This window comes from Sciurus carolinensis, chromosome 1 (genome assembly GCF_902686445.1).
Source record: "Sciurus carolinensis chromosome 1, mSciCar1.2, whole genome shotgun sequence".
Taxonomy (NCBI): domain Eukaryota; kingdom Metazoa; phylum Chordata; class Mammalia; order Rodentia; family Sciuridae; genus Sciurus; species Sciurus carolinensis.
In genome coordinates, this window is record NC_062213.1 from 177807928 (window position 1) to 177826079 (window position 18152).

The 18152-nt window shown below is 45.0% G+C and overlaps 1 protein-coding gene across 1 annotated transcript in view; it reads left to right on the forward strand.

The window, feature by feature from the left end:
* Positions 1 to 13286: 13286 nt before the first annotated feature.
* Hivep3 (HIVEP zinc finger 3) overlaps positions 13287 to 18152 on the forward strand; it is a 460068-nt gene continuing 455202 nt past the window's right edge. The window contains exon 1 of the mRNA XM_047541216.1: positions 13287 to 13400. The gene's annotated coding sequence lies outside the window, so the exon portion shown is untranslated. The remainder of the gene's footprint in view (positions 13401 to 18152) is intronic.

Genomic DNA, 18152 nt, shown 5'->3' on the forward strand with positions numbered 1-18152 from the left:
ATCAGGGGATGTAAGGGGGGCTGTGAAGAAGATGGTGAGCAGGTGACAGGCAGGCAAAAAGCAGGTATCCGTCATCGATCTACATGACCACAGTGAAGCAAGACATGCTAGGGAGAGTGCCTCTTTTGCTTTGTGGAATTTCTAAAACTGTGGGGACAGGTGTATCCCTCTATACCCTAGTGGTTTAGGGATTCCTTATTACTTTCCAAGTGCTATGGAACTTTTTTGAGGGGTGGGGGTGGCAGGATGGAGGTACCTAGTGAGCCAAGTAAGGTATTAGGAATGTAGTGTTTCTCCCAATGTCCCTGAAGGAGAGAGGTGGCATGTTGGAGGGGGTTGACAAAAGGTCTATTTACATAGATGTGGGCAAGGTTAGTCAGGGGACAGTGGTGCTGCCTGACTCAGCAAGGAGGAGGAGGACATTACCAGAGGCTAGTGAGGCTGGGTTGGTGGAAGAGGGGTGACTGGGCAGAGCTGTAGCCTAGGAGGAGCACAGTCTTTGCCTGGCCCTTGGCAGGCAGTGAGAGAACAGGGGACTTACAGCTTCTCGAGACTCCTGCCTTCTTGCTCTGCTGCCTCCCACTGGCCAAATCCATCCAGAAGCAAAAGGGTGGGGGAGCCCAGGTGATGGAGTCTGCGGAGCAAGGCCAAGAAGGGCAGAGAATGGGGCCGAGCGGGCAAGGTTTGCTGTCTGGGAGGAAAGCGCAGCGTGTTAGACACTTGGCTCCTGCTCAGCAGAGCTGGGGGAGGGGGTTTAGTCAGCGTCTGGCTAAATTCTGATTTATTCCCTCTGCTTTTGGAAATGTAATGATCTCTCCATCAAAGCTCCATCTATCTGCCAAAATAATGCATGTCCTTTTGTACAAATGAAAGAATTACTGCTATTATGCAAACACTGAAAGGGTGCCACATTTGCATGCAGAGGAGGAAAAAAAGAAAAATCCTATTTGCAATAAAATTAATTATACCAATGTGGCAAAGAGACACATGAGTATCCATTTAACACTTGGACAGGAGCAGAACTAAGTTTCCTTGCCAACCATGATGAAATAAGGGAGCCAAAAAGAAAATACTCTGAAAATAGAGGCCTGGATAATATAAACAGGAATTGGGAATTTCTGGCCATTTGAAGACTCCCTCCTAAACAGAGACAAAAGATGGAAATAAAGGTTTTACAAATACTAACCATGAATATTAATGTTCTATAGCCATGCCTGAACCAAGTTCCTCATTAAAATGGCCTTTTGGCAGAGAGGTGTCAGCTTGCGGGATTTGGAGCTGGCAGGAGGCTGTGTTGGGGACATGCTTTGCATCTGAAACCAGAGGGAAGGTAGACACATTGGCTTTAGAACTTGTGAGGGGCTTGCTATATTGTTGTGTTCAATTGTCAGGAAATAGGAGCCTTGAAAAGAAGGCAAAGGAATCACTTGCCCTGGAGAAAAGAAAGTTGAAGTGTCACCAGGGGGATATGAAAATCGCTGCCCTGCACCCCAGGTTCCCCCTGTGGTATGGGCACTGTTGGTTTGCTTGGCTGCTGCCTCAGCCAGATCTAGAACATCCAGGGGGCGGGGACTGTATCTTCTGAGGTCTAATTCTCCTTGTATCTCCTGTGCTTGGCACAGAATAGACACACCCGAGTGATGCTGATTTAATGTGAAGTTCAGAGCCTGAGAGTGGGGTGGGTGGGGAGGAGGTGGAGTTTAGTCAGATCTGGCTAAATTGGGAAATCACCAATTTTCAAGTTTTCACAGGAATAGTGTACATGGGATGGGAGATTGGGTAGTGGTATTTGGGGGAGGGTAAGGAAGGTGAAATATATCTGGGAGAGACTTTTGAAACCCATATTCCCTAGAGATGTCTGCCATTCCAGTCCCCATGGCTCACATGGGATATGGGGACCCGGTGGGAGGGAACGCTCCTTTAGGAGACTTCTTCCCCAGCCAAACAGAGAGCACTTGCCCAACGCCCATCCACCCTGCTGCCTTCCCACCTTCCCTGCTCCCAGGGCTCCTCTCATTACCTGCTGCTAGACAGGGGCCTCTAGTAGTTGCTGAGTGGGTTAATGTCCTGAGGGCCTGCTCAGCAGGAGCAGTGATGATCTTCCCCAGGCCACACACAGGCAGGCCATGAAGGACCATCACAGGGGAAATGTTGACCAGTTCTTACCCCAAAGTCCTGGTGAGAGGTGAAAGCCCTCATTTGTGCAAGAAGATGCAGGTCAGGACTTTCTGGAGGGGGGTGTCGTTAAACAGTGGGACCAGCCCTTGGGGCAAGTGTAGAATTCCCTTGCACTATTCTCCACCGAAGACCTAAAATGTGATGGACACTTGTCTTACTTGGGTGATTCAAACTAGACACAACCTTTGTGGAGACAAAAAGTGAACTAGAACCAGGAGCTTTCCAATACTGATCACAACACGACTCTGTAGCCTTCCTCGGGAACTGTCTTGCTACCATCGAATGCAGTGGAGCAGATGACTCTTTAGTACCATCCCCCAGTCTGTAAAAATGATGGTAAGCTAATGACATGAATAGTTTTGATTGTATAGTATATTAGTAAAAGCATGGGTTTTTGTGAATATACAAAATGCTACTGAATTATGTGCTTCAAGATGGCTAAGGGGAAGAAATTTGTTACGTGAATTTGTACACATGAACGTGCGCGCACACACAGACCAATAAGGTGGTTGGATCCTAGAGCTAGGTTGCTTGAGTTTGAATATTAGTTCTGTCACCTACTAGCTATGTGACTTTGGACAAGTCACCTAACTTTCCTGAATTTTTGTTTCTTCATTTGTAAATTTCTGTTTCTTCATTATTGTGCTTATGATAAGGTTAGATGGGTACTGTATGCAAAACTCTTAGAACAGTGACATACAGTAAGTGCCATCCAAGCAGAGCTCTCATTAGTATTGTTATCACAAATGACATACCCCATGGGGAGATGTGACTGGGGTCAAGTTTTATTGCTGATCTATGAGGCTGTGCATTATTTAATGGATGAAGTAAAGACTGACAACTTAAATTGTCTTAGTCGTAGGATACTGAGTCAGATGGAGCCTCATGAAAGAAAAGAGTTTATTTTCCTAGACATGGTACTAATCGAAATTATTTATTTATATTTTTATATTTCTTGACTCAGAATCTTAAGCACTGGAAAAGGGCCCACATTTCACCTCGGCCTGAATAGAGAAGGAATTGACTTGTCCAGGGTTGCACAACCAGCTGTTGCCTGGTCTTCTAATTGCTAATTGCCAGAGCTCTATCCGCCCATCACCATAGTTACAATAGCTCAGTGCATGGAAATGCGTTTTGTTGTCACATCTGTAATATTGAAAGTGAAATACACATGCATACAGGAGGATCAAGGAGTGGACAGCACTTCCATTTTGCAAGCAGCTAGAGGCATTTAATTGGAATGCACCATATCTTCCCTTATAAAGGGAGGTGGCAAGGCTATATCAATGCTGCAGGGTTCCTGGTTACAAGTAACAGAAACAAGCTCTGGCTAACTTAACCAGTCACTCTGGATGTTTTGGAGGGATATCATGTAGCTTGAGAATTGAAGGAAGCCAGCAAACCAGGCTCGGAAAACAACCAGAACAGATCAGGCTGTGGCTGACCCAGGGTCAGTCTGGTGAAGATGCTGCCAGGTATGGCTGTCCCTGGACATGCAATTTGATAGCCCCAGACTCAGTATGCTGCTGCTGCCAGTGGATTTTGACCCTTGCTGGCTCAGCTGCCCTGAGTGCTCCTTCACCTGGTCTCCTCTAGGTCTTTGCATCACTTCTTGTGGTTCAGAGCCCCAGAAGTATCCCATTAGCTTAGCTGGGTTAGATGTCTGAGATACGGTGTGAGTGGTGGTTGGGGATGAACATCAGGGCACAGAGTCAAGATCCCTTCCTATAACTCGGATTCACAACAGAGGAATGCACTATTTGTATTCGCCCCAGATAGGAAGGTGTGAGAATGTCAGGTAATTAAAAATAAACAAAATGAACAAAAAAGTTCATGGTGATCAGGAAACTTCAGAAACAGTGTACAGCCCAGCTGCCTGACTCTCGCCCCTTTCTGAAGTTAGCATCCTCCACTCCGCCTGGTCTCCCCACTCCCCTCCATCCTTACTCCTTCCCATGCAGGAAGAAACAGATGAGCCAAGACAGACCACAAGGTCAAATGAGTCTGTACTGCTCTGTTTACCTGTCACTGCCAGAGTCACCCCAGCAGCCCTTGAGCATCTTCTCACTGCAGTTAGAATAAAACCTAACTCCTTCTGTTTTTTTATTATGGTAAAATTCACATAAATCACATAATTGTAGCCATTTTAAAGCATACAATTCAGTGGCATTTAGTGCATTTACAGCACCATGGGACACAATCACCACTGGGTTACTTTAGAACATTTTCATCACCCCCAAACAAAACCTCATCTCTACCAGGCGGTCACTGGAAACCACTAATCTGCATTCTGTCTCTATGGATTTGCCCATTCTGGAAATTTCATATGAATGGAATCATTCAATAATTGACTGCCTTACTGTTAGGTCTGCTCTTCCCACCCCCATCCCCCTCTCCCAGGTGCTCTGTGACCTGTCTCCTCCCCTCATGGCTTCCCCATCTCAGCTGGGACAGGGCACTAGCCCTGGTTTCTTCCCTCCCCTGAGGATGAGGGAGAGGGAGGTTCATGGGTCTGAAGAACCAGCAGCCTGTGGGAATCCCCTGGAGAGACAGAGAGTAACTGGGTGTCGCTGTGTGATTAACAACATGGAGCAGGGGAGGACTGGTAGGACATGGCTCTGCCAGCGGAAAGCTTTTCAGTGGAGTTGCATGAGGACAGTCATGGATCTGGATGGGGCTGGAGAAAAGAAAATAGGTTTGGCTGTCTCACTGGCCTCTGGGTGTTAGTTCCCTTCTCCCCCCACTCTGCTTTCCACCAGAGAGAGAAAGCACTGAGAAAGAGCAGGGGGTCAAGGGGCCTGGGGGAGGGTAGGGGAGGCAGGCCTGTAATGTCGAGCTCTTGCGGGGTCACAGGGCTGGCTACCAAGGGGAAACTGAGCTGCTGCGTGCCAGAGGGCTGGCAAGACTGGAACCCAGGGAATCCTAGGGCCACTTCTGAAGTTAGTGGAGAGCCTGGCAGTATAGAGACAGAATAGAGGGTTTGGTGAGGGCTCAGCTCTGTGGCGATGAAGGTCAGGGTGTCCCTGCCCACAGAGGTGCTTAGTGGAGAATAAGGCAAGCCTAGAAAGGGAAGAAAGAAGGAAGCCATGATGATTAGCTCCAGCTTGGTCAGGTGTGAAAGGAGAGACCATGGAGGCCGTACTTCACACTAAGTAGTCCTTTCTCCCTTCTCCTTCCCTGCTATTTTCCCTGAAGAGTACTGGTGGTAACCAGCCTTACCATTTAGGGTTAGGTGGAGCAATTGAAATGACAGCTGCCAGTCATAATGCAGTGGCTGACAACACTTGTGTCTCCTAGTGCATGGGATGAGGTTTTCATCACTTCAGTGACAGGAAAATGGAAGGTAAAAAGTGATGGCCAAGGGGCGGACTGGACGGGTGAGTCTTCCTTCACCCTCCTGTGTCTGTTCTCTTGCTGTTCTTTCCCCTCAGTCTCTTCGCACTGCAGCTCCCCCCTGGGGTCCTGCTCTCCTGCTTCCTCTGCTTGTCTCTGTCCTGGGGGTGGTTTTCTGCTGTCCTTGGTTATCTGGAGGTCTCAGCACTCCTCCCAGACCTCTGCAGGTGATCTCTTCATTGAAGTCGCCTCATTTGAGTCATATGGGGGCAGCTCTGTTCCCTCCGGGCCCAGCCCGTAGAGCCATTTCCTCCCCTACCTCTTGAGCTCCTCCGGAAAAGGAACACTGTCTCAGGCATCTCCATATGCAAAGGTTATCCGGTCACACAGTGCTCAATCAATCAATCAAACCGTGCTGAGGCTTTCTTTTCCCATGAATCTTGCAAAACCAGAACAAAGGACAAACTCAACCAGCAGCAAGTTCGTAGTTTCCATTTTCCAGCAAAGCAACCAAGATTCTTCCCCTATTGCCTCTTCCTGAGGTTCTCAGTGCCTCAAGGTATGTGTCCCAAGGCAATATCTGGCAGGGACTAGGATAATACCTTTTCAAGTAAGGATGTTGATTACAGCTGCATGTCCCTATGCATTATTTTAAAAGGGGTATGTATCCAGGAAGCTAGGCATGTGACACCTTTCACCCATAATTGATAGAGCAGTGTATCAAACAATTTGTTCAAACCTTCAGACTTCTAGGTGCTTAATCTTTTTTATTAAGTGACTCTCTTCCACTAAATAACCACCCGGTCTCCTTTCTCTATGCTCTGATGGTACAGATAAATGAATCTGTACTCTGGAGTTGCCTGGCTAATATATCACCTCTCCCAGGTAAGTGAAGGTGGCCAGGGCCGGGAACGCAGACATGAGGGGAGGCTGGCAAGTTAAATACAGGATTCAGGGGCCAGTTATGGGGGAGGAACAAAATAGAGGGGAGGGCTCAGGGCAGACCTAGGTCAAAGAGCTTGCCAGAAGAGGTCAGACTTTGTACAAGAAATCCAAGGCCAGAGGGCATTGTTGACAAAGGACTTGCTATTGCCTCTCATGTCTTCTAAAGTGAATGAAGCACAGAGGGGAGAGAGGAGATTCGAGTAACTCCTGTTAGGAATTAAGGATTTCTCTTTACATCTCTAATTTCAGCTATCTTTTGTTGCATTAAATTAGACAGTGTTGCTTTCCTTAGTGCTCATCGATAAAAGGTAATACATTTGAAAAGGTAATACATTTGCATCTTTATTAGAGTATTTACCCTTCAGAGACACATTGGGTATGAGAATTGGCAAAATCTGTGGAGATTATTTATATTATTTTTATATGATTTGTGAGAAAATGGAGGTCCATTAAAATCAGCATACTACAGTGACAGAGCCACATCAGTGTTTATAGCTGCTCAATTCACAATAACTAAATTATGGACCTAGATGCCCTTCAATAGATGAATGGATAAAGAAATTATGGTACATGTACATAATGGAATATTATCAGCCTTAAAGAAGAATGAAATTATGGCTTTTGCAGGTAAATGGGTGGAACTAGAGAATATCATGCTAAGTGAAATAAGCCAATCCCAAAGAGGCAAAGACCAAATGTTTTCTCTGATAAGTGGATGCTGATCCATAGTGGGGATGGGTAGGGAAGAATGGAGAAACTTTGGAATGTGCAGAGGGGAGTGGGGGCAGTAGGGATGGGAAGGATGGTAGATTGAGATAGACATTATTACCCTATATACAGTATATAGTATATAGTATATACTATATACAGTATGATTCATGTATGATTACACAACCGGTGTGATCTGTGCCATGTTCAGCCAGAGGAATGAGAAGTTATGCTCCATTGGTGTACAATGTGTCAACATGCATTCTACTGTCATGTATAACCAATTAGAACATATTAATTAAAAAAATGAAGAAAGTGGAGGTCCAGAGGGATTGTTATTGTTAGAACTTTCTCTCTCTCTCTCTCTCTCTCTCTCTCTGCAAACTAAATTTTAATAATAAAGGAATTTATTGGTCACATAACTGAAGAGTAGAGAGGTGTATCAGCTTCAGGTATGGCTTGACCTAGTTGTTTACTACTCAACAATGTAATCAAGGCTCTGGTTCTTTTTCGCTTTCCATTCTGCCTTCCTCAATATTTCTTTATTGCCTAGTAAGCTTGTCTCTATTCTTGTGGTCACATGTGGCTTCATTAATTCCAGATATTATATCATTGATAAGAGCTACAACAGGCAGAAGGATCTTTTGTCAGAGCCCTTGCAAGTATTATCTCAAATTTCTTTTCCCTGTCTTGGTTTCTTGCCTGCCCTTGAACTAACTCATGTACCAGTGTATAGAATAAAAAGGTGGCTATATATACACAATGGAATATTACTCAACTGTAAAGAAGAATGAAATTATAGCATTTGCTGGTAAATAGATGGAACTGGACAATATCATGCTAAGTGAAATAAGCCAATCCCCCCAAAAGACAAAGGCCAAATGTCTTCTCTGATAGGCTTATGCTGACTCACAGTAAGAGGAGGGATAAGGAAGAACAAAAGTACTTTGGATTAGACAAAGGGGAATGAAGGCAAGGGAGGAGGAAATGGGAATAGGAAAGATAGTAGAATGAATCAGACATTACTACCCTACGTGCATATATGATTACATTACCAATGTAATTCTACATCATGTACAACCAGAAGAATGAAAAGTTATACCCCATGTATGTATAGTATATCAAAATGCATTCTACTCTCATATGTAACTAATAAGAACAATTTTTTAAAAAGTGGCTTTAAGTCAATCAGGTCCAATTCCTAGAGTTTTGGGGGTCTGTGAATAACAGAAGACTACATGGGTTAGGATGGAGGAAAGATGATTTATCAAATAAGTTTTGGGGTTCTGATGGTGACAGAATGGAGGATGACTACTAGAAAGGCTGACAGCAGGTGTTCTAAGGTCAGGCAACTGGACATGTCCAGGCTTGGACTAGAACTTGGTTCCCTTCACTCAGTATTTGCATATGATGATTGCATAATTCAAATTAAGGCATGTTTCTCAACAGACATCCACATGGAACTGTGGATTTGCTTATGTTCTGTTTACTCCCCAGCTATGATGAAAATATGTACAAAACACACCTTGTCATTTAGTCACTTTATGCAGACATACTATGATCCCTTAATTTTGTATCTCACTAAAGCAGGAAGACTTTCAGAAGAAATTGGGTAGATTTTGGAGGATAAGAACTATCAAGTAAGTGTCCCTCAGTCTTACTGAAAGTTTGGCAGTGTGGTGAAACACCTTTTAGAATTATAATAAAGTTTGGGGGCAACCTCTAGGAAATGTCTTAAACCTGGGTTTTCACTGTTAATGGCTCCATTGAGATCCCTCCCTCTTACTCAGGTGTGTTTGTCAGATTTCTGTTGCTATGACAAAACACCTGAGATAACTTGAAAGGGGGAAAGATTTATGTTGGCTTACAATTCAGAGGTTTCAGTACATGGTTGGTTATCTCCAGTGCTTTTGTGCCTGTGATGAGGCAGCACATCAATCATGATTGGAGCCTGTGGCAGTGCAGTCTGTTGTGGCAGTCAGGAAGTGGGGGTGGTGAGGGGGCAGGGAGTGGGGGGGAGAAAAGGGTCATGGTTCAACTGTCCTATCCTCTTTAAGGGTACATCTCCAGTGACCTAAGTTCTTTCCAGTAGGCCCCACTTCCTAAAGGCCTGGTGACCAGGCCTTTAACACGTGAGCCCTTGTGGGGCATTCAGATCCAAGCCATAGCACTCAGAAGAACCAAGGAAGAGAAGAAGGAGGGTTCTTTCTTTGTGTTGCTCATAGATATACATGACAGTAAAATGTATTTTGACATATTATACATACATGGATTATAACTTATTCAATTAGGATCCCATTCTTAGTGGAGTTACACTGGTCGTGTAACTCCATATATGAATAATATATGAACATAGGAAAGTTATGTCAGATTCATTCTATTGTCTTTCCCATTCCCATCCCTCCTCCTCCTTCCCTTCATTCCTCTTTGTCTAATTCAATGAACTTCTATTTTTCCCTACCTATCACCCTTATTGTGTGTTAGCATCTGCATATCAGAAAGAACATTAGACCTTTGGTTTTTTGGGGACTGGCTTATTTCACTTAGCATGATAGTCTCCAGTTCCATCCATTTACTGGCAAATGCCATAATTTCATTCTTCTTTATGGCTGAGTAATATTCCATTATGTATATATACCACATTTGCTTATCCATTCATCTGTTGAAAGGCACCTAGCTTGGTTCCAGATCTTGGCTACTGTGAACTGAGCTGCTATAAACATTGATGTAGCTCTGTCATTGTAGTATGCTGATTTTAAGTCCTTTGAGTCTATAACGAGGAGTGTGATAACTTTGTCAAATGGTGGTTCCATTCCAAGTAGAAAGGAGGGTTCTGAGTCTCTGCCATGTGCTGGGCACTGAGCTAAGCTCTGGAGATACAGAAAATAACAGTACAGCCCTCAAAGAGTTTCAGGTTGGTGGAAGAGGCAAGTATTAAGTGGCTAAATAAAATGCCATCACTTCAATAGATGAATGGATAAAGAAACTGTGGTATATATACATGATGAAATAGTCCTCAGCTACAAAGAAGAATAAAACCATGGCATTTGCAGGTAAATGGATGGAATTGGAGAACATCATGCAAAGGTGAAATAAGTCAATCCCCAAAAAACAAAGGTTTAATGTTTTCTCTGATAAGTGGATGCTGATACATAATGGGAGCAGGGAGGGGGTAAGGGAAAAATGGAGGAATGTTGGATTGTGTAGAGGGAAATGGGGAAGGGGAGAGGACAGGGAGAAGGAAAGATGGTGGAATGAGACAAACACCCTTACCCTGTATATATGTATGATTGCTTGAATGGTGTGATTCAACATTGTGTACAACCAGAGAAATGAAAAGTTGTACTCCAATGTGTACATGAATCAAAATGCATATAACTAAATAGAACAAACAATAAAAAGTATATATGGGGGTTGGGGGGTAGCTCAGTGGTAAAGTGCTTGCCTTTCTAGCATGTGAGAAGCCCTAGGTTCCATTCCCAGCACTATAAAATAAATAAAAAGTGTAAAAAAGTACTTGCTTTGTTGTTTTGCAACAGCTCACAAATAAAAAAGTATCTCGATATTTTTTTAATCCTGAAAAAAAATACCATCACTGAAGAATGCTTTGAGAACAGGAAGGCAAAAGATGTTGGGAGGAGTTGGGGAAGGCTTTCTGAGATTAGCTGAGTGGGAGGCAGAGGGGTCCTGCAGAGGGGACTCATGAGCAGTGAGGCATGAAACCTAGAAGCAAGTTTACACAAAACCAGAATAATGCAGAGAGCAGTGACATAAGGACAAGGCGGAAAGTAGGGAGAGGAGGTGCTGGGAGGCAGGCGCGAGCTGGCCATGGGGATCTGGACTTGGGTTATGAGCTGGGAGTCTGTCCTATAGCTGGTAGGATGCCACTGAAGAGTTTAAGTAACACAAAGACATGGTTTGTGTCTGAGACATATTTTGTATGAGAATCTATAGGGAAACTCCCAGCCTGGGTTGGGTGAAGTCAGCAGCTTGGTTTGAATGTTCTTTTCCTTCTCTTTATTTTTTTGAGACAAGGTCTTCCATGTTGCCCAGGCTGATCTCAATCACTTGGATTCAAGTGATCCTCCCATCTCAGCCTCCCGAGTAACTGAGAACACAGGTGTGCTCCACCACACCTGTCTTAAAGTTCACAGTCTCCCCAAGCCTATATCTCATAGGAAAGGGTGGATTCCCAAAGCAAAATCCAGATGTTATTACCAAAAGAAAGGAATTCTGGGTATGTTAGCTAAAGCAATGGGTGCCCAATTCAACAGCTGTTTGCAAGCAAAAGTTGAAGAGGAAAAGAGAGGGATGATGGTTGAGAGCTGTGGTAGTAAGAATAGAAAACTGAAGGATTTAAGAAAACTTCTGAGCTGAAAACTGGTGACTGACTCTAGAGGGCAGAAGGCAGAATCAAGGATGATTCCCAGGTCCCAGCAAGTGGCAGCTATCACTACAGGGGAGGAGAGAGAGGAGTGGAGGGAGATGGCAAGCTGCTTATAACACACCAAGTTTGAGATCGCTGTTGGATGTCAGTCAGGTGGATGTTAGAAGTTGAAGCACAGTAGCTGAACTCATGTGTATGAGACCTATAACTGAGGAAGAATTCTGGAAGAAACCAAGAAAGAAAGTCAAAAAGACAGAAAGAATGGAAGGAAGGAGAATGAGGAATGTGCAGGGCCAGAGCTAAAGGATAGTTTCAAGGAGTGAGTGGATTTGAGTCCTGGTGCCAGCAGAAACCACATTCTAGGGAGCTATTGTGTAAACAGAAGGCAAGGAAGAAGGGGGTAAAAGTGAGTGGGCACCCTTGTGAGAATCGTTGATGAGAATGGCTGGTTAACTGAAGGGGGCACAGCATGGAGGGAGCTGTTTCTTTTGGTTGTTTGATTTTATGTTTAAATGAAGATATTCAGATGTCATAAAATCTGCTCTTTTTAAGTGTATATTTCAGTGGTACTTAGTATATTCACAAAGTTGTACAATCATGACCAGTATTCTGTACCTATAAAGCAGTCAATCCTAATTCTCCCCTCCTCCTAGCCTCTCCAGGACAACCACTAATCTACTTTCTGCATCTGTGGATTTGCTTATTCTGGACATTTCATGGAAGTGGAATAGCACACTGTGTGTAGTCTTGGGACTGCCTTCTATCATTTCGCATGTTTTCAAGGTTCATCCAAGTTGTAGCATGTATTAGAACTTCATTCTTTTCATGACCAAATACTATTCCGTCACATGTAAAAACCATGATTGGCGTATCCATTCATCAATCAACAGATATTTCAGTTGCTGCTACTTTTGCCCTTGTGAATATGTTGCTGTGAACATTTGTGTACAGATTTGTGTGTATGTGTGTGGGGGTGGACCTAATCTCTTGAATATTTAACTAGGAATGGAATTGCTGGGTCTGACTTATGCTGCGAGTGACTTGATCTTGTTTACAGGTTGAGCTAGGGAGCCAGTGCAGAGGGAGAGATGGGAGAGGTAGAAAGGGGAGCAGAAAAGGTGCTGGAAGAGAAGAGTTACTTCCTTCCGTGTCACTCACTCTGATTAACGCTAACCTCGACTTCTCCTAGGCACCCCACGCACCCTTCACGCTTGCTGGCCAGAGAGCGGATTTAGCGCGTGAATAAGGCACCCTAGACCGGTCAGAGCGGGGTCGCGGCCGGCTGGCTTGTTTTCTGATGTGGTTCATACTTCTGGGGTTTCCTCCGGTTGGAGCCCGTGGCCCATTCAGGGTTGGTTTCCTCCCGCAGATTTATTCACAGGTGAATGAGGACCATTTATCACTAAGTCTGAGTCCAACTCCTTGCTCCTCAGGTTAGCCAGGGCTCCCTGTCCTCCCGGACAAGGAAAGATGCTCGGGTACGACCGCACTCAGCGTAACCGCTCCCCCTCCAGGCGGCTGCGCACGCGCCGCTTCCCGCCAAGGAGGGGGCGGGATGGGGGCGGGGCGAACATCTCCCGGGCCAATCGAAATTGAGCGCCCCCGCCCTCCGCGCTGGTGGACCGAGCTTGACCCCGGCGGTGGGCGGAGGAGGCGGGGCCAGCCGCGAGGCCACGGAGGGGGCGGGGCCCGAGGCTTGGAGGCGGGGCCTGGGGCTGTCAGTCCGCGCCCGCCGCCGCCGCCACCGCGGCTCCTTGCACGCTGTGGCCCTGGTGGCTGCCAGGGCTGCTGCCAGCTGCTCGCCATCAGGCATCCCGAGCCACCTCCCGTGTCTCGGCCCGGCGCGCAGGTAAGGCCGACTGTGGCTGCCGAGCCATCGTGTCCCCCTTCTCGAAATCGGTTCGCCGCGCGGGCGCCCCCTCCGGGCTGTGTCAGCGCCGCGGCTCCCCTTGCCGCCGGGGGCGGTCCCGGGGGGCGGGACAACAGTCCTCCCCATCCCCCCCCCAATCTAGGGTGCCGCGCCTTGCTGCTCTGGTCCCCCGGCGCCTTCCCGTTCCAGGCGTAGGGAGCTGTCCTGAAACCCCCTTTCGGGCCGATTCCACAGTCTCCAAGACTGGGGGCGGGGGTCTCCATCCCAGCCCCACACCTGTGTGCTCCCAAGCAAGGGACAGAGACCAGGCGCGACCTTGGGGGCCAGGAAAGTTTCACTTTGTGGTCCGGGTTTGTTGACGTTCTAGAGATGCGGGGAGATGGCTGAGCAGCGAGGATGCGCCTCGTGAGCGGCGTTGCCTTTGCCCTGAGGTGGCCCTGGTCCAGGTTTCTCTTCCAGAAGTCCTGCCGAGAACCCTGTTCTGGGGCCGGAGGCTGCTGCAGGGCTCGCGGGTCTTTCCGCTTCTACGTTAGCGAGCCCCGGATTGCAGCAATCTGGGGACAGCTCAGTCTCTTTCCTTCCCCCTTCTTAATTTAATATTGACATTTAGACCAGGTACGCGAATTTACTTAGCATTTTTCTGACACTTAATATCTGTGAGGTGCTTTGCCATCCCTGATTAGTTAATTAACAAGGTGGGAAAGCAAAATAGATCCTGAAACGCACGGCTGATGCCTGTAGTCTAGCAACTCTTTTTAAGAACCACTGAGAGCTTTAGGCTGTGTTTGCAGCGAGAGATGCTTTGGCCAAGGTGCCTGCGAAGAGAGTGTGGTCTGGTTGCTTGAGAAGATTTGGGTAGTAATGGCAAAGCCTTTTCTGCCTCTCCCTGATTGTGTTGTTTATTGAAGGTTTCCAATCTATGGAGTGTTCTTTGGTTTTCTTCACTCAAGCAAAGGAGGAATTCCAAGTGTTGCTGATGAAGCAGTTAAGGGAAAAACCGAGGTTCAAATTAAGTTTGAATACTTGTCTACTTTACTAGATTACCCCATCCAGTGCAGAAAACCTTAGGTGTTCCTGTTCCCTCCCATCTTCCCAGTAGGACCTTATCCAACTGGGTAGGTATTACTGGTTCCTCATTTAGTTTGAAGACCTCTTGTTACCTGTGGTTTACAGATCTGCCTAGGGACATCCTTTAAGAGTGGGCTTAATTAGCACTTTCATCTGCCCATTAAGCAATAGGCTTGAAATCCTTTGTAATCAGGCGCTGTTGTAGTGTTGAATCTTTAATAATATCTAATTCATTTTAATAGTGTTTCTATAATAATCTTTCTATTAGTATGCCAGTTCTGCAACACCAGTACTTTTAATATAGAAGCAGCAATTTACTAGAAATATTATCACAGCAAAAACAATTCTCTAACAGATTTGCAGCCCACTTTACTTAGATAATTACTGCTAGAGGCTAAGTAATTTTAAAAAAATTCTTTGGTGCAGTAGGTGTTAAAATGGTTTTGATCTGTGAGGTTTTACAAGGTCATTCCTCCTGGTAGTAATGGTTACAGTCACTATGTCACTTAAATATTTTTTGGATTAATATCATATGAATTTATGCTCCATACTGATTTCTTTTTGGATGAGGTTATAAGATAACAAGATTCAATTTTGATTTGCCAGTCCGTATTTTTAAAAGCAAGGTATTTGTTATATTTGGGGGTTATTGTAGAGCTATTAGGATGATAATGATGTCATATTTTATTAGCATATCTTTTACACACTGTTTTTGTGTTTTGGTACCAAGGGTTGAACCCAGGGGTGCTTAACCACTGAGTCACATCCCCAGTCTCCCTTTTTATTTTTTAATTTTAAGACGGTCTTGCAAGTTGGTGAGGGCCTTTCTAAGTTGCTGAGGCTGGCCTCAAATTTGTGATTCTCCTGCCTCAGCCTCCTGAACCTCTGGGATTACAGGCACTGTTTTGAGTGCTTTACAGTTATTAAGTTATCTAATTCTCACAACCATCCTATAAGGAAGCTACTGTCATTACCCATGTTTAAGACAATTAGATTGAAGCCCCCTTGCTTAACTCAGGTCATATAATTAAGCAAATGACAGCCAGAGCCTAGCCTGTGTAACCAGATTTCAGAGTCCAAATCCTTAACCAGTGTGCAGTTCTGCCTTCTTTCAGTAGGTGTTTATTTCTACCTGTTGTTTGTACAGTGTTGCATTCTGCATCACAGGGAGAAGAGTGCTTTACATTGTCATCACAAGCATCAAGTTATGAGTTCTTATTTTAGATTTAACTTTGCCACCAGCTCATCTATGAATTTGAATAAGATGCCTTATCTCCTTACCTCCCATTTCCTCATGGATGGAATAATAGTCATTGAATTAGATGAGTTAAATAATAGTCTTATAATTCTGGGGAGTTGAAGAGAGCAGTAGATGCACCTAAGAATGAAATGTCCTCCTCTGTCAGGCACAGCATAATATCGAGTATCACTTTGCAGGAGGCTTGTGGTCAGATCTGAATTGCAGACCAAGGAGTTCCCAGAATCATGGCAAGTCAGGGATGGAAGGAAGCTTTAAATCATGTAGTAAAAAACCCTCTTCTTTCTTCCTCTATCATCTGTCCAGCAGATAAATGCCCCCTTGAGTGGACACCTTTGCTCTTCCTACTCCTGCTTGGACACCTCCAGGGGCAAACATTTGGTCTGCTTCACAAATACATGTATCCATGAAGATAGCACTGTATCCAGTGGTAGGAAATGGGAAACTACAGAAGAATAGGAAGAAATAGACCCCCAATGACATTTCCCCCTACATCCGGTGACTGTTCAACCACAGCATCAGAGATAGACATCTCCCTGGAGTATGAGAGGGTGGAGGCTTGGGGGAGCCACTGATGGAACTGGGAAGTCAGTGGGGTCGGGAGGAGAGGCAGTTTTGTCTGCGTATTTCCCAAAGCTGTGTAATAGACTGCGGCTAATGCAAGGCCTCTGCAGACCAGTAAACAGATTTTCTTTCTTCTCAAGAAGGGAGTGTCCATTTAAATAGAGTGGGAAACTCCCTCTCCCTAATGAAGAAAAATAACAGCATTTCCCCATGGGTGTTGCAGCCTCTGACACTGGCTGCTTTAACCTCCTATTAAACTTCTGGGTCAAGTTGGGAGTTGGGTATTTCTCTGGTCTCAGAGGTGCAGGAGGTGACAGAGAGGGCAGAGGTGGAGTCTGCATTGGAGCATCCATTGGACCCCCACGTCTTGAAGGCAGAATTGGAAGTAGGAGCTTTAGGAATGGAGTTTCAGATGCAAATGGATGTTACTTTCGCTGGGTTATGCAGAGAAGTTTGGTGCGACTGTTTCAGAGCTGGATCACTAGAACACATTGGCGATACATTTTTTTTACCCCTGATTTTGTTGAGAAATGCTCTTTTGGGGGATTCTGTTCTCCAGTGACCCCTGTTAAATATGTGCTGGAGAGCCAGCCCACGTCATGGGAAGTGCTGAGAAAGCCATTGGAAGCTTTTCTTTCCAATTTAAACTTAGATTGTGTGGTGTTCCAAGAGGGCTGGGGGCGAGATGCTTTGATGACCACAGTGACTGGAAAAGAGGATCATTTGGGAGAAGCAAATAAAACTTACACAGGAAACCACCAGGGCAAAGAAAACATATTTACAAATGCTAAGTTCATCTTTTTCTTGTTACTTTATGTATTTCTGGCTTAAGATACAACATTTCTTAAATATTCATTTACAATTTTTAAGTTGAAATACATTGTCAAATAGCATATGTGGAAATAAACTGTGTATTATTATTATTAATATAATAATAATTATTATTAGCCAGGACAATTTTGGTCATTTTTTTCAATATCTTTAAGGCTGGTGATTCTCAACCAGGGGACTCAATCCACCAATAGGGAACATTTAGCAAAATCTGGGGACATTTTTGGTTGTTACAACTGGGGGTGGCATATGGGCTACTGGCATTTAGTGGGTAGAGACCAGAGATGTTGCTGACCATCCTATAATACACAGGACAGTGCCTCCACAAAGAATTATCTGGACTGATAATAGTATTAAAGTCGTGAAACTCCACTTGAGGCTAAAAAAATAGATGAAGAACAACTTGAGGTTGAAGAAAAGAAGAAGGCAAAAAAAAAAAAAGTACAAAGTATTCCTTGACCCATTAAAAGTAAAAGCAAATACCCTCATATCTGACATCCAGGGGGAGACTCAACTAAACAAGTGGTTGAAACCCAGGCATTCGGCCGCCACCCAGGAACTGTTTTGGTGACTGAATTGCTCAACACAGTAGTTTGGAACAGGGAGTAGAGGCTCTTGTGATGGGAAGAGGCTGGAGGGGTGATTTGTGGAGGCAGAGGGTATACAGGCCAAGAAGGGAAGCTGGGACCTGCCAAAATAATTTTGAAAAGTTCTAGGGAACTTTTCAAAGGTTGTTTTGTTGAGGACGTTGAGTGTGGTGCTTAGGAGATATAATCTCTGCTCCAGGAGCACATGACCTTCAAGGCTGTGGATCTCGGAGCCCAGTGCACTTTCCAGATTGTTCTGTGTCCAGGCTCAGTGTAGAGAGTTAACAACGCAGTTTTGTTTTCAAGTTGTGCCTATGTCGTCCTCCTACTTCCCTTCAATAACTTTTTCATTATGGAAATTTTTAAACATACACAGAAATTCAGAAAAAAATACTTGGAATCCCGGTTTATCCAGTACACATC